At 45.6% G+C, this 16,382-nt stretch overlaps 1 protein-coding gene and 1 long non-coding RNA gene across 6 annotated transcripts in view; one reads left to right on the forward strand and one right to left on the reverse strand.

Annotated features, from left to right (window-relative positions):
• Positions 1-799: 799 nt before the first annotated feature.
• On the reverse strand, positions 800-16,105 carry Ctcfl2 (CCCTC-binding factor like 2). 2 transcript variants are annotated; one of them, NR_176815.1, is made up of 3 exons: positions 15,879-16,105; positions 10,526-10,569; positions 800-1,927 (listed from the first exon to the last, which is right to left on the reverse strand). It is a non-coding gene; the product is annotated as a CCCTC-binding factor like 2 (long non-coding RNA). The 2 variants fall into 2 exon arrangements; NR_176816.1 differs by lacking the exon at positions 10,526-10,569.
• Positions 15,133-16,382, forward strand: part of Ctcf (CCCTC-binding factor) — a 49,326-nt gene continuing 48,076 nt past the window's right edge. For 3 of the 4 annotated variants that reach the window (XM_087595270.1, XM_087595271.1, XM_087595272.1), the window contains exon 1: positions 15,133-15,331. The gene's annotated coding sequence lies outside the window, so the exon portion shown is untranslated. 4 annotated transcript variants of the gene reach the window in all.

The following is a 16,382-nucleotide window of genomic DNA, read 5'->3' on the forward strand; positions in this document are numbered from 1 at the left end:
CTCCTGTGGCTAGAGAGCAAAGAGAAAGCCAGCAAGGAGTGCCTGAGCGGTGGCCACCAGGGGGCAGCAGAACTGTATCAATGGTAACAGGCTCCTATATGAACCCTTTTGCCAAGACAGCTAGCTTTCTTCAGGCAGTGGACCTCAAGGAGCAACTTTAGGTTGTGGGGAGAGGGGTGAAATCTTTGGTGAGGGGAGGAGTCTGAACCTGGGAGATGGGAGACTCGGATGGCTGCCCTGTGAACCAAGACAGCAAGGTTTTCCCTCCCTGAGGCACCTCCTTTCCTGTAATAACAAACCTGTGAACTCTGTGTCCCCTCCAACAGCCAGCAGACCTTTGTTGAGGGAGTAGGACTCCCAAGAGAGGGCTTACCTGCCTCCAAGCACAGGAGTTTGTTAACCCAGGTTGGGAGACATTTGGGAGAAACATGAGGGTGGGAGAGCAGGACTTTGCTAAGAAGGTCCTGAGGAAGTTACAACACCCATGGCTAGAAAACGACCATCCATTCTCCTACCATAATTTCTATTGTCCAGGAGATTAGACATACATGAGGCCTCCCCAGTTTGAGCCCATTCTAGTGTCCCAATACTTACGGTGATAGCACTGCAGTATGCACAGTAGATAGCCAATTGGATGTCAACAGTTGCCTAGATGGGGTGGGGGTGGGGTGACCCAGATCCCTGGGGATCCTTACCCCAGAGCTTTAGAACTGCTGTGAAGAGGTTTTTGCCTGAGCCCTCACCACCACCTGCTGGGGAGGCCATGCTGAGCAAAAGAAACGGCAACAGGAAACACCTGTGAGAGGATGTTGGCAGTTCACTATAGTCTGGTGGGGGTAGGGCCGACAGAAGCCCTTACACACTGGCACAGCAGGGCAGGATAGGGGTTCAGCTTTTGGATGATCAGCAGGGGTAAAACAATTAGGTGACAGACCACACCAACGCCCATAGCTGGTTAGTTCAGAGGCAGTCCCAGAACCACCAGTAGAGTCCCTGCAGGCCTGAAGTCACAGAAAAGGCCCACTGGTGGAATAGGAATGTTCAGAGTGGTGAGAAAGTAGAATCAAACCCTGGCTGGGCAAGTCTTAGGAAAGTGAAGGCAGTGACTGGACCAGAACAACACCATAGGACAGATGGGAAAATGTCATTATTCCAGTCAGGTCAGTTCTGGCTGTCACTGAAAATCTTGGTCTCCAAAACAGGTCTTCTACAAGATCCCTATGGCCATACCTAGGCTTCTGTCCCAGCTGAGAAACGTTGAGTATGGGGTGGATAGAGTGAAATTTGGAGCACTTTTTGAGTATAGTCAGGTGAGGATCTGTCAGGGTCAGGGAAAGATCCTCAAGGCTCTGCCCTTCAAGACTTCTGGACATGGCGAAGCTCGGATTAACCACAGGACAAACAAATACTTGATGTTTCTTCTCAATTTATAACCTGAAGTCAGACTGGCAGGTCTTTGTCTGTCAGATGGTGGAAGGCATGGCTCAGCTAGCTGTCCCAGAACACTTTACTTCTTACCCTGCTTGGGAGACATTTCTTCCCCTACTCAGATTCAGGACCATTGGGAGCTTGCTGCCCCAGTTAGTGGGAGATTCATGATTTATCAAGAGTCACAGGTATCAAGGCAAAGAAAGTCTGTGCCTAGAAGGGGCAAATGGAAAGGGGTTTCCAAGACCTATAACACGGGTCTCATCATTTCAGGCCACCTAGGTCACAGCCATGCCCTGGCCATCATCTTCAGAATTCTGCACGGAGGAAATTGACATGTGCGCACTGCAAAAGATGGGCTAGGCTGAGGCGGTTCAGGATACAGTTTATTGTGTTGGTGGCTGCAGGGTTTTCCTTCCATTCCCCTCCTTTCCTCTTTCCCTCTTCCAACCTTATCTTTTCTTCTTGTTTCACACTCTTCTTTCTCATGAATTCAAAGCTGCAGTAACCAAAAAGAAGAAAACGCATGTTTATGCAGGCAGAGAAGCAGATGGGCTGGCGCATAGGAAGAGGGCTGCTTCTGTCTCCCCCACAGAGCGGGGGTGCCTTCCTTGTGCGATCTTGAGTCTGGTATGTGGGCACAATTTGCTGAGACACATGAGATGTTCTCTGCTTTCTCTCCATCCCCTCAGAAAGAAGTGTACTATTCAGACTACCCATCCCCCATGGATAGAAGGCTCTTGGGGGACTGGAGAGATAGCTCAGCAGTTAAGAGCACTCCTGGTCGGGGTTGGGGATTTAGCTCAGTGGTAGAGCGCTTGCCTAGGAAGCGCAAGGCCCTGGGTTCGGTCCCCAGCTCCGGAAAAAAAGAACCAAAAAAAAAAAAAAAAAAAAAAAAGAGCACTCCTGGTCTTACAAAGGACCTGGGTTCAGTTCCCAAAATCACAACTATCTCTAGGCACATACAGACATACAGCCAAAATACTCATACATATAAATCTTTTTTTAAAAAAGGTTCTTGGCGTGGATGCTGGGCTAAGCTTTTCAGGATGTGGCTAATATGAGAAGGTGAGATTGGAAAGACTCCAGCTCCTCTTCTAAAACTTAAGGAAGCACAATATATTATTTAGAAAATTAGGCTGCAATGGCCTGCAGTGACATCCAGAACCAGTTGCCTCTGAACTTATAATTCCAGACATATGGCCATACAGTAAACGCTGACTTAGAGTAGCTGAATAAGCAGTCACTTAGCTAATTACTATCCATGTTCCTAGTTACTTCTCTGCCCTCTTCACTCCTCCTCCTCAGACAGCCCTTAGATATCACTCCACAGAGTTGTACTCTCTTGAAACACAGGACTCTCATCCATATGCTGAGGCTGATGTCAGTGACTCAGTTTTTGCTTCATTTCTGTGACTCCCAACTACGGACTGGATACTTCCTTGTGAACATCCAAAGCATTTCAAATTCAACAGCCCGAAGCCTACTCTGTGCACTTCTTGGACCTGTCTGTCCAGGATGCAGAAAGATTTCTAAAACTCTAATCTACCACTACAAGCCTTCTTTCCTCTACAGAAAAGAGCCGAGCCCACCCCACCTGGCTCACAAAGCCCTTTGGGTCTGTTCCAGTCTGGACCCTCATCTCTACTGTAACTACTTGCTCTGCCCTGCAGCTTTACTGAGCCACTTGCAGGCTTCCTTACACCTGAGCCACTCCTTCTGGGATCTATTATTTTCACCCTTACATAGCCTTGCTCAAGCCAATCCCCTAAAAAGCTTCAACATAGACATACTTCCCTTTGGAGTTATACCTTTGCTGGGTTGTGTCAACAAATGCTTGTAATAGTGGATTGCTGTGATTTCAAAACCAGCCAGGCTAACACAGTGATTTCCAAGCCTGCTTGGCTTATACTTCCACTCTATTGTATTAATCACACTTCACTGCAATTGCGTATTTCCTTTGTAACCTCTGGTGTGTGCATAATTACCCTGACGAGTCTACTAAGCAGCTGGCACCACACGGATCTGAGGATGGCCAATAGGAGTCTTTTAATCTTTTCATTTTGTCCTAGAAATTGCTCTGTAGACCAGGCTGGCCTTGAACTCAGAGATCCACCTTCTAAGTGCTGGGATTAAAGGTGTGTGCCATCACCTAGTCTTTTCTGTTTTTAAAAGATTTATTTGGGCTGGAGAGATGGCTCAGAGGTTAAGAGCACCGACTGCTCTTCCAGAGGTCCTGAGTTCAAATCCCAGCAACCACATGGTGGTTCACACCCATCTGTAATGGGATCTGATGCCCTCTTCTGATGTGTCTGAAGACAGCGACAGTGTACTTATATATAATAAATAAATAAATCTTAAAAAAAAAAAGATTTATTTATTTAGTATAGGAGTACACAGCGACAGTGTACTTATATATAATAAATAAATAAATCTTAAAAAAAAGATTTATTTATTTAGTATAGGAGTACACTGTAGCTATCTTCAGACACACCAGAAGAGAGCATCGGATCCCATTACGGAGGGTTGTGAGCCACCATGTGGTTGCTGGGATTTGAACTCAGGACCTCTGGAAGAGCAGTCGGTGCTCTTAACCACTGAGCCATCTCTCCAGCCCCGTTTTTTTTTTTTTTTTTTTTTTTTTTTTTTAAGTGCTGGGAATTGAACCCAGGGCTTACTAGCCAAGTGCTCTACCACTAAGCTCTCACTTTCCACCCAACCTTCTTTTTTTTTTTTTCTTTTTTTTCAGAGCTGGGGACCGAACCCAGGGCCTTGCACTTGCTAGGCAAGTGCTCTACCACTGAGCTAAATTCCCAACATCCCCCCCCCCTTTTTTTTAAAGATTTATTTATTTTATGTATGTGAGTACACTGTTGCTGTCTTCAGACACACCAGAAAAGGGTACCAGATCCTGTTACTGATGGTTGTGAGCCACCAGGTGGTTGCTGGGAATTGAACTCAGGACCTCTGCAAGAGGTCAAGTCAGTTAAGAGTTAAGTCATTGCTCTTAACTGCTGAGCCATCTCAGCCCCTAACCCCCTTCTTAAAATGCTTTATTGGCAACCTACATTCTAAGTGGTTCAACCTCTTAAAGTGCACAATCTGTTAGACATGGTGCTACAAGCTTGTAATCATACACTTGAGTGGCTAAGGAAGGAGGGATGGGAGTTCAAAGACATCCTCAGCTACACAGTAAGTTTAAGGCTAATCTAAACTACTTGAGATTCTGTCCCATACAAAACAGTGTATGAGTGTACTGTAGGTATTTTCAGGCACACCAGAAGAAGGCATCAGATACCATTACAGATGGTTGTGAGCCACCATGTGGTTGCTGGGAATTGAACTCAGGACCCCTGAAGAGCAGCCAGTGCTCTTAACCTCTGAGCCATCTCCCCAGTCCACAAAACAATTTTTTAAGGTTTATTTATTTTATGTATGTGTGTACACTGTCACTGTCTTCAGACACACCAGAAGAGTGTATTGGATCCCATTATAGATAGTTGTGAGTCATCATGTGGGTGCTAGGACTTGAACTAAGAAACTCTTGACCATTTGCCCTCTTGACCACTGTATCATCTCTTCAGCCCCACAAAACATTTTTTTTTCTTTTCTTTTTTTCGGAGCTGGGGACCGAACCCAGGGCCTTGCGCTTCCTAGGTAAGCGCTCTACCACTGAGCTAAATCCCCAGCCCCTAATCTTAGCACTTGGAAGGCAGAAGCAGGCAGATCTCTGCAAGTTCAAGGCCAGCCTGGTCTACATAAGTGAGCTCTAGGACAGTCAGAGCTACATATCAAGACGCTGTCTCAAACAAAAGAAACCACCAAATTTTTAAAATTAAACAATAAAGCATACAATTCAATTATGCCTGAAAGTACAAAGGCCTTTTTTTTTTTAAGATTTATCTTTTATTACATATAAGTACATTGTAACTGTCTTCAGACATAGCAGAAGAGGGTATCAGATCTCATTACAGATGGTTGTGACCCACCATGTGGTTGCTCATATTTGAACTTAGGACCTCTGGAAGAGCAGTCAGTGCTCTTAACCACTGAGCCATCTCTCCAGTCCAAGTGCAAGGGTCTTAATGCCAGCTACTTGGGGGCCTCCGGGAGAAGCAGTGCTTGGGCTATAAAGTGAGATGTGGGTGTCCATCCTGGATAACTTAGCAAGACCAGGTCTTAAAATAAAGTTAAAGAGTGGGCAAACTTGGAATGTAGCTTATTGGTAGGGTGTTTGCCTAGAACAGACAAAACCCTCCATTAAATCCCCAGTACTGTAATAAAGCATCCAACCTAATGGCTTTGGATATATTCAGTTTTGTAACCAATGACCAAATTTTACAATATTTTTATCTACCCATAAAAGAACGTTACTCCCTTTTTGCTATTTCTCCATCAGCCCCTACATAGACCTAGACATTTAGAAATCTATTTTCTGCCCCTACAGATTTGTTTATCCTGTATATTTTTTCACAAATGGAATCAGATCATGTCTTACCAACTTACCTGATTCTAAGATATATCTGGGAATTCAGTGAGTCTGCCACGGAGCCTGGCAATTACTCTCTGATCAGCCTGCATTTCCTTATTTTTGTTGGTTTGTTTTAGGCAAGATTTCATTATATAGCCCAAGTTGGTCTTGAACCTGCCATCTTCCTGCTGCCACTTCCTGAATGCTGGGACTATAGGTATGTGCTACCATGCCTAGCTATATATAATCCCTTTACCCCTGGTACCAAAAGGCAGATACACAGAAAGTGGTCAAGCAATGTCTTTTAGACTCTTGAGATTACTTAGTGGGTAAAAGCATGTGCTGTAGAAGCCTGGTGACACAAGTCAGATCCCTGTAATCCACACGGTAGGACAAAGAACCTGTTCCTTTACGCTATCCTTTGACCTCCACAACATCTGGCACAGGCATAGGCATGTATGTAAACAAGATAAATATCATATATACAACACACACACACACACACACACACACACACACACACACACACACACGCTTTTTAAAAAGAAATGTCTTACAAGGCAAATAGCTCATACCTATAATCCTAGCACTTGGGAGATTGAGGCAGAAGGATTTCTTTTCAGTTCCAGGCCAGACTGGGCTATACTGTGGATTTCAGTCTCTAAAGACAACAATAGGGGGTTGGGGATTTAGCTCAGTGGTAGAGTGCTTGCCTAGCAAGCGCAAGGCCCTGGGTTCGGTCCCCAGCTCCGAAAAGAAAAAAAAAAAAAAAAAAGACAACAATAACAGAAATGTCTTTGAGAAATGGATATCCGTACAATCTGTCTAGCTCTGGGCTCCCTATATCCAATTTCCCAACTTATGTCTTACACCTATCTAGAATGCAACATCTAAACATTTTGAGGATGAAAATACCACATGTTTAGTGGAGAAAAGCCTGAAAATTTAGCACATCACCTGTCTCCCTTCAGCATTATCTGTCTAGAGTATGAGGCTGGGTTCTGACATATTCATAGACTATCAAATCATAGCCTCAAATATCTCTGCTATCTGTCTGCCAAGGTTGCATGATTTTCATCATTAAAGCTCTTTTTATATGGCTCAGAGGTTAAAAGTACTTTCTGCTCAAGTAAGTAAGTCTGATGAGTCTTGACGACAGCCCTTCCTTTGAGGTGAAGCAGTAGTGTCCAGCTTGCTCTCCGGTCAGAAATCTTTTTGTCCCTTCTAAACAAATCACATGGAATTAGGAGAGCAAGGGTTCAGTGAAAGAGCACATGCTTACCAGGCACAAAGTACTGAGCTTAATTCTTTTTTTAAAAGATTTTATTTATTCATTTTATATATGACGAATACACTGTCACTGTCTTCAGACACATCAGAAGAGGGCATCGGATCTCTTTACAGATGGTTGTGAGCCACCATGTGGTTGCTGGGATTTGAACTCATGACCTCTGGAAGAGCAGTCAGTGCTCTTAACCACTGAGCCATCTCTCCAGCCCAGCTTAATTCTTGATAGAGGTATCACTTCCCTTCTCTTTACTAGGTAGCCTTGGAGTGAAAGCATCATCTCCAGAGAGCTACTACAGAAGTAGAAACGTCGAGCTAGGTGCTGCAGTGTACAACTGTAATTCTAGCACTTGGCAGGCTGAGGTAGAAGAATAATTTGAGCCTAGGATTTAAAAATCAGGTGGGATAACATATGGAGACAAAGGGGCTGTGGAAAGGGAAGGCAGGGGAGGAAGAAGAGAGGGAGGGATGGTATTGGAAATTGGGCCTGCTGGCAGAAGCCTTTAATCTTAGCTACACCAGAGCCTGAAAAGTTTAAGGGCAGTCTGGGTAAGAAAGTGAATTTTAGAGAGGCCAGCAACTTAGTAGAATCCTGCCTTCAAATAAAAAGCAAAAAAGGGCTAGAGATATAGTTCAACAGTAAAGCACCTGCCTAAGGTGCCCAAGGCCACACGTTAAACCCAATATACAAAGGGGAGAGAAATAAGAAAAAGATGATGAAGGAAATGCTATCTGAGGTCTAATGGAGGGAGGGAGGAACCCAGGGCAGCTAGTAAGAGAATAAGAACACTGAGAAAAGTGTGGTGAAACACGTGCATTTCGTTCTGGTTTTGAATAAGTAACTTCTTTCTTTTTCCTTTTCTGTTTCTTTTGAAACAAGCCCTCCAGCCTGTCCTAGAACTCACAATATTGGCCAGATTGGTCTCAACCTCACAATCCTCCCGCCTGAGCTTCCTGGGTGCTGGCATTACAGTTGTGTACCACTTCACCTAGCTCATTTCCTCAATTTAAGATAAAACTAGGCTAGGCATGGTGGGGTACACCTAGAGTCCCAGAACATTTGAAAAGGCAGTCACTAAGGTATTTTGTAAATGGTTGTGATGCATTACAGAAAGCTAATCAATCAATACCTGAGAAATGCAGAGAGTAAAACCTAGAAATAACCTACTTCCCAAGCATGGGTTTCGGGTACTTGAAAGGGCGATTATTTCGACTGTAAAGAACAGGAGTAAAGAACAGGAGTCCAAAGAAAGAAGACATCGATAAGAGAAGAAATTCTTGGGGTCTGGGCAGGAGATAATGTCTTTAAAATGTTAGTAGTTGTTTTGGCAGCTGATGTGCATGGACACTGAGAGCTTTCCAAACATTTTATGAGGTTCAGCTTCACACCTACAGGGCCTGACACGGGCTGACCCACTGTCCTCAGATATATTTATATATTTTATGCCCTTACCATGCTCTTTACCTTACATGCCTCATTGTTCACCTATTAATACCGTTGCAGCATTTTAGATCCAGCTGAAGTGAGATGCTGCTAGAACGATCCTCTTCTTCACATTCTTTTTACTGTGACTCCATTTCTTCCCTTTTTAAAGTTGTTGTTTCTAATGTGCATGAGTGTTTGTCTACATGTACTTATGGCTACTATATGCATTCCTGGTGCCAGATACTCTGGCACTGGAGATACAGGCAGCTGTCATCTGCCATGTGGGCCTGGGAACTGACCCAGGTCCTCTGAATAAGCAGGTGCTCTTAAGTGCTGAGCTATCTCTCCAGACCCAGATGTTGCATTTTTTTTTTTTTTTTTTACATTTAAACTTTTAAGTTCAAGGGCAACAAGCACTTCTTGAATCCAGTGCTCCAAACAAGGAGCTGCAAAGGCTTAACTGGAGCTGAAGGTGTAGTTCATAGGCACCATGCTATTCTAGCATCCTAGTGTGCCCAAGGCCCTGGGGTCAATTCAAAAGAAAAGAAAAGAAAGAGAGGGAGGGAGAGAAGGAGAGAAAAGGAGGAAGAGGAGGAGGAATATGAGAGAATCTGATGAACTGGATGGATCATGTCATATCTAATACATGTTCTCAATATGTTCAAAGGCAACAGAAAATTCTCATGTATTCCTAGGCCCAATACTAGTGGTTCTCGATCTGTGGGTCCTGACCCCCCTGGGGGGGAGGTTAAAAAATTCTTTCACAGGGGTCAACAAAACCCTTAGAAAAACACATATTTACATTGCAACTCTCAAGAGCAGGAAAGGCACAGTTATGAAGTAGTAACAAAAATAATTTTATGGTTAGGGGTCAACACAACAAGTGGAACTGTGCTAAAGAATGCCAGCATTAGGAAGGTTGACAGCCACTGTCCTACACCAAAGCAAAGCTTCTTGTCTATTTTTAACACATTGCTCTTTCCTTTGTTGATTTCCCCTCCTCCTTTTTTAGACAAGGTCTTAATGTATAGCTCAGATTGGCTTCCAATTCATGATCCTTCTGCCTCAGCCTCTCAAATGCTGGGATTACAGGTGCACATCACCATACTTGGCTGACTTACAGTGCCAACTTTATTTATTTGGTCTCACTACAGATCCACCTCAGATCCTCACAGATGCTAGATAAAGTATTGTACCACCAAGTTACCATGGAGCTACAATAGCACACCTTTTGCCAGCATAGACACCAGTTTACAGATAAGCACTTTGCTTATCTGTCATGTTCAGACACCCAACCCTTAAAAATTTGAAATTACTTTTAGGAATCTGCTCCCACCAAAGAGGCTGAGGGAGGTTCTAAAATATGGTGACATCACTAAAACCATATGGTAAACTGGGCAGTTATCTGCTAAAAGGCTCTGACCAACCTCCATGGACCACAAGCCTAAGTGAAAGCCCCTGGGAAGGACCCTTGTGGTGGCTGTTCCTGGTTGTCAACATGACTATATCTGGAATGAAACACGATCCTGAATCGGAGGGCACTCCTGTGATCTAGATCTTGAGGCTAGAAAACACAAGTTTCTGACCTAGATTTTTTTTTGTTTTTTAAAATTTATTTATTTTATGTATGTGAGTACACTGTAGCTGTCTTCAGGCACACCAGAAGAGGGCATCAGATCTCATTACAGATGGTTATGAGCCACCATATGGTTGCTGGGAATTTAACTCAGGACCTCTGGAAAAGTAGTCAGTGCTCTTAACCGCTACGCCATCTCTCCAGCCCCTGACCTGGATCTTGACATGGAGATCTTGAGGTATAGTGGCCACAAAAAGAGACTGAGGCAAGGAGATCTCTGAGTATGAGGTTTTCGTTGGACAAAACAAGCCTCAGATCTAGACATGGTGGTACATACCTTAATCTGAGTCATACCTTCTGCTGGAGGCCTCCATAGGGTCACTGGAAGAAGGAAGATACATTTTTTTTCGACTATTTGCACTTACTTGCCAGCACATCTGTTCGAACCTACTTCTACAGAAGACCAGATTAAATAACTCGCCTTGTGGGACTGAGCAACTACTAGATTCTTGGACTTCCTATCCACAGCTGCCCATTGTTGGGTTATTTGGACTTTACACTGTCATTCATCACAATAAATTCACTTAATATATAGAGATATTCCATAAGTTCTGTAACTCTAGAGAACCCTGACTAACACACCCCTTCCTTACATTCTCCAATGGTGAAATGACTTACCAGGTAAGAGTGCTTGAGACCATGAGACCATATCTGAGAACCTTAAGTTTCACTCCTGAGATCCACATTGCAGAAGAGAACCAATGGCTGCAAGTTGTTCTCTAATCCCCACATGTACCCTGGCATACGTGCATGTGCACACATATATAAAATAAATAAAATGTAATAATTTCTCTTAAAGTAATGGGGTGTTCTTATAACCTATTCTTCCTAAATGATAACCCTAACAATACTAAACATATATATTTTTTCCAGTCTATATCACATTTTACAATATTCTAAAACTATCCTTTATGAGCCAGGAATGGCGGCTCATGCCTGTAATCCTAGAAGGAAAGATAAAAGGGATTATTATAAATTCAATTTGAGGTCACTTCAGGCTAAAAAGTGGGTAAAAGGCCAGCCAGGGCTATATAACAAGACCCTATCATAAAACAAAACAAAACAAAATATACCCCCAAACAAAATATACCCCCAAAATCCCAATTATTCATAAAAATAATACACAGGGGCTAGCACGATGGCTTAGCTGGTAAAGGTATTTGCCACCAAGCTTGATAACTTAAGTTCCAACCCCAGGGCCCACAAGGTAAAAAGAATTTACTTCTGCAAGTTGTCCTTTGACCCACACACATAAGCATGCTCACCCCCCCCCCCCTCCAGTAAATAAATAAGTATCTCCCAGTTTCCTTCATCAATTTTCTGCATAGGGTGGTTTTGGTTAGTATTTCAGGAAACAAGTCTGCTTTTATTATTTTTCAGTTCTGGGGATTAAATCTAGGGCCTTAAACATGTTAGGTAGTCTGCTACTGAGCCATACTCCCCAGGCCCTGCTCTTACTATCCTAACTGTCTCTCATAATATGAATCTTCCCCCTCAGCTTGTCTCTTTCTAGCTTGAAATGTCTTGTTCTTTGGTTTGGCTTTCCTTTCCTTACTCTTTGGAAATGATTGCACAAAGTAGGACACATCAGGATTTCCTATAAGAAAGAAAACATCCTTTAGTTCCTTCCTATGTGATTTCAGCATTTTCTCAGCTAATAGAACAGCACATAGGTTTTTTTGCTTTTTTTTTTTTTTTTCCCAGAAAGCAGTCCTAAGGTTACTTGGACCCTATTCCTGACTTCTGATACCTCAGAGGTCAAACCCAGTAACAACAGCTGAAGTGTCATTTTTTTCCTTCCTTCCAAAGACACAGTCTTTATCTGTCCACATGTCAACTATTATTGTTAATTACTCCCAAGGTAGTCTCAGATAAAGGTTCAGGTGAAGGTACTTGAAGAGAGGTTAAAGATTTATTTTTTACTTATAATGCTAGGATAAAACCCAGGTCAGGTCCTCGGGCATGTTAGGCAAGCATTCCATCACAGAGCTACGTCCGCATCCCAGAAACTAATGATTTAGACTTCAGTCAGCATTATTATTGTTTCTGATATCTAAGTTCCAAAGTGAACCAGGCATCAATCTCTTCAGTAGAGAGAATGTAAAGTGCAAATATCTCAGCTATCTGTATTCAAAGTTTTCTCTTTAAATCTATCTTTTTCTTATCTTTGAGTCCTAAAGTGTACATAAGAGACAAATGTGATGGGCTGAAGAGATGGCTCAGTGGTTAAGAGCACTGAATGTTCTTCCAAAGGTCCTGAGTTCAATTCCAAGCAACCACATGGTGGCTTACAACCATCTGTAATAGGATGCTCTTTTCTGAAGTGTATGAAGACCAACTACAGTGTACTCACATATAAATAAAATAAATAAATCTTTTAAAAAATAGAGATAATTGTAATATTTTAGTTCCTAGGGGGGAAAAAGAGATGTGTGTAAAAATTTCAAGTATTTCACACATTTAAAAAACAGTATTTTACATAGGGCTAAGAGTGAAAAAATTGGTGTCCAGATATTGAGAAACCAAATATCCCTTTTTTTAATGTTTGTATTCAAGAAGCTGAATGCAGGTTAAAAAAGTGGTCTAACGGTTAGCAGCACTGGCTGCTCTTCCAAAGGACCTAGGTTTAGCACCCACGTGTTGGAATATCACATTCTGTTAACTCCAGTTCCAGGGGATGCATCTCTTCTCTTCTGGCCTCCATGGGCATTTCATACACATGGTACACAGACACATACATGAAGGCAAAACACCCATATAGATAAATTAAAAAAAAATACAACCATTTTTAAAAGCTGAACGCTACTGGAGAAAAAGCACATACTGGGTCATCTGGTTTAACTCTAAACTCATGATCACAAGCCTCAAATGGGCACCATATCCCAGCAGGGCTGTTCTACTAAGATCTTAGGTTTCCTCCTTTGTTAGCCTTATAATCAATGGGACCTTCCTTTCCAAGATCATTTCTCCATATATCCTCTCATTGACTTCAGTCCTTTGAGGTCAAGCAAGTGTTCCTTTCCCTACATCACCTCTGATATAGGGGTTAATTAAAATGCTTGGGATTAATACCATCTCTTGTAGCAAGTTAGTAAGTTTGTTTTTTGTGACGGGTTTCTCTGTGTAGCACTGGCTGTTCTGTAACTACCTCCGTAGAGCAGGCTGGCCTTGAACTCAAAGTGATCTTCCTGCCTCTACCTCCCAAGTATCGGGATTAAATGTGTGAGCCATCTCCACCTGATCTCTACCACTTTTTAAAACATCCCCACTGAACTGAGATGAAACTCAGTGGCAGAGCACTTGCCCTGTGAATGGCCCTGGGTTGGATTCTTACCACCAAAAGGGAAACAAAACTCCTCCCTGACCTCACATCCTTCTGCACATACCCCAAATGTCTGCTCCACCCACAGCAAAACTCAAGTTGTCTTCACGTACTGTCTCATTTCCTTACTCTCCTGTTTACTTTTTTAACCCATTCTACTCAGGTTAACATCTTCAGTTAGTCCATATGAGTCAAGTTAAAGTCACCACAATATCTTCCAGTTATTTCCGAGGTAACAAACTCAATAGCTAAGCCTCTGTCTCAGCACCTGAAAACAGAAACCTCTCTTCCTGCCTCGACTTACTTCTGGGCTTGGATTCTACAATTCAACACTCTAGACTTGATTTTCTGTTCACTTCCTTCTCTATTATCCTCTAATCTTGGAATTTCTCTTCTATCTTTCCTTTAAGTTAAGTCATAATCTGAAAGCTCAAAAGTGGTTGAATGGGCTCAAGATGTTTAAATACATCGGCATTGGTTGCTGACATTTGAACATTTGGATTTTACATACTTCTGGGTTACTACCCAACTTTCTACTTCTTTTGAGGGAATAAACAATATCTGTTGATAATGGGCCAGCGTTCCTACAACACAACATAGACAGATATGAATAGAGCAGAAGAAGCTAAGCTCCCTTGCTGCTAGGTGCATTTGTTATCCAAACAGCTAAAGCAAGAGAATTGGGATTACAGTCCAGAGTCACATTCCAAGGCCATGGGGGGAGAGGAAATCATTAAAACACCTGGCAATAGGGTCTTCCCAAGAGAGGGAAGAGATTAAGGACCACCGACTGGGAACAGAAATAGAAATAACCGTCTTAAAAACATAGACGTCCACAGTGATAAATACAGCTAAAGACGACTGCTGTGGTCTGCTCTGTCTCCGGACTGAGGTGACTCTGTCCTAGTTCTCTTAATTTCACATCCGGTTTTATAAGGCCCTTTTCTTGGGAGGAAGATTACCAAAAACCCTTGGGCAAAGCCCCTTAGCCGTCGATCTTGAGCACTGGACAAGTGGAGAAGTGAGAGAGTGCGGGAACTCACTGGGTTTTACTCGCCGGCGGGACAGGGTGCAGAACTAACCCGGGGTTGGACCGAGCTGGGGCGGAGACTAGGCAGGGCCGAAACTTGGCGCTTCCTCGACCCCACGGCCCAGCCCCGCGCGCTCACTTCAGCTAACCGTAGTCCTCCCGCCCTTCACAGCTTTGAAGGAAAGACAGAGCTAAGGAATCAGGGCAACTAGGCGGAGATCCGATTGCCCAGAAGCCTCAAGCCTCCGCCCAGGAAGCCCCACCCAACGGGAACCAGGACGCCTCCGCGCCAGCAAAGCCCACGCGCGACCGGGTGAGGGCGCGGAAGGGCGCGTGCGGCGTGACGACGCGACTCGCGGCGCATCTCGTGACGCCATCGCGCCTGCTTTTGAAAGTTGGCGCCCGGGGCCGCCTCCCATGCTGCCCTGCGCCAACCCCTCCCCTCACCTTTCCTCCCCCGCCCTCAACTCGCCGCCGGCCGGCCCCCCCACCCGTCTCTTCCCTTATCAGCACCCGCGGCCCCGGCAGCGCCGACGCAGGCGCATTGCACTGCGCCGCCGCCATTTTGTGTCCGAGCCTGTGGAGCGATTAAACCGTGCGCGGAGCTGCTTCTTTGGCGGCAGCGGCGACAGCAGTAGCCAGTGCAGGCACGCGGAGCTGGCCGGGGACGCCAGGTGGCCGGAGCGGTGGAGCGGCGGCGGAGCGGGCGCCGCGGGGGGTGTGGCGCGAAGGTAAGGGGGCCCGGGGTGGAGGAGGTTTCGCGGGCCGCCTCTAGGTGTCACGATGGGGCCGCTCCGGTCGGCGCTGGCTGCAGCCCGGCGCCAGCGCCGCCGCCGGGGGGTGTTTGTCTCCCTCTACCGTCCCTGCTGCGGCGCGGCCGCCGCCATTGCCCGGCGCCGCCGCCAGGGCCTGGCCAACCCCCTCCACGCCCGCCCGCTAGCTTCCCTCCTCCCAACATGGTAGGCCTCTGGCGGCGGTGGCGACAGAGGCCTGCGCGCTCGGCGACTCCATTTTCCTTCCTTTGTCTCTACCCTCGAGGCCGGCTTTTGGCCCGGCTGATCTTTGGGCCACGGCCCGCCCTCTGCCCTCCGCCCCTCCCGCGACGGGTACCCCTAACGAGGCTGGACTTCTGAGGCACGGTTGACGCGCTTGCTTCGCCTAGGGGTTCTGGACCCTCTGCCGGCCGCTTAGCCAGGTCCCGGAACCGTGTGGGTGTCGGGTCCCGACCTACGCACCTCGGACTGCCCATCTTCAAGTCCACCCGGTCCCGGAACCTACCCGGTCGCCCTGCGTGCTTTTTCCAGCAGTTGGGGTGCTCTCTAGTTTCTCGTAGCCCGATCATCGCCGCTGCCGGTCTCCGTCGCCGCCGAGTGTCGCAGGCGGCGCTGCTGTGGCTGGGAGCAGAGGGACCCCTGAGCTGCCGAGAGCTCCCTCTGCAAGGCTGGCTGAGCTGCTCGCGCCTCGACGCCGAGCGGGCGGGGGAACGCGCGCTCGCCGCCCCCGCCGGGCCCCGCTGCGCCCCCAAACTCACGCCAGGGCAGCGCACGGGACCCGGCCGGTGCGGCCCCCAATGGTGCGCGGAAAAGACAATTTCTACACCAAGTAATTTTTCTCCAGCTGTGTTCGCACTCTTCAGCCCCTTGAAACGATAGCAGTCAGACTTTGTGCGTTCAGAGATCTCAAAGGGACTGAAACTTAATTTCATTCTCAAGTGATGTGATAAACTCATAAATTCGGGAGCATGGACTGGTTGCGATTGTACAGGCGACGCTGGAGTTTGCC

This window comes from Rattus norvegicus, chromosome 19 (assembly GCF_021556685.1).
Source record: "Rattus norvegicus strain SHRSP/BbbUtx chromosome 19, alternate assembly SHRSP_T2T, whole genome shotgun sequence".
In the NCBI taxonomy this organism is placed as follows: Eukaryota; Metazoa; Chordata; class Mammalia; order Rodentia; family Muridae; genus Rattus; species Rattus norvegicus.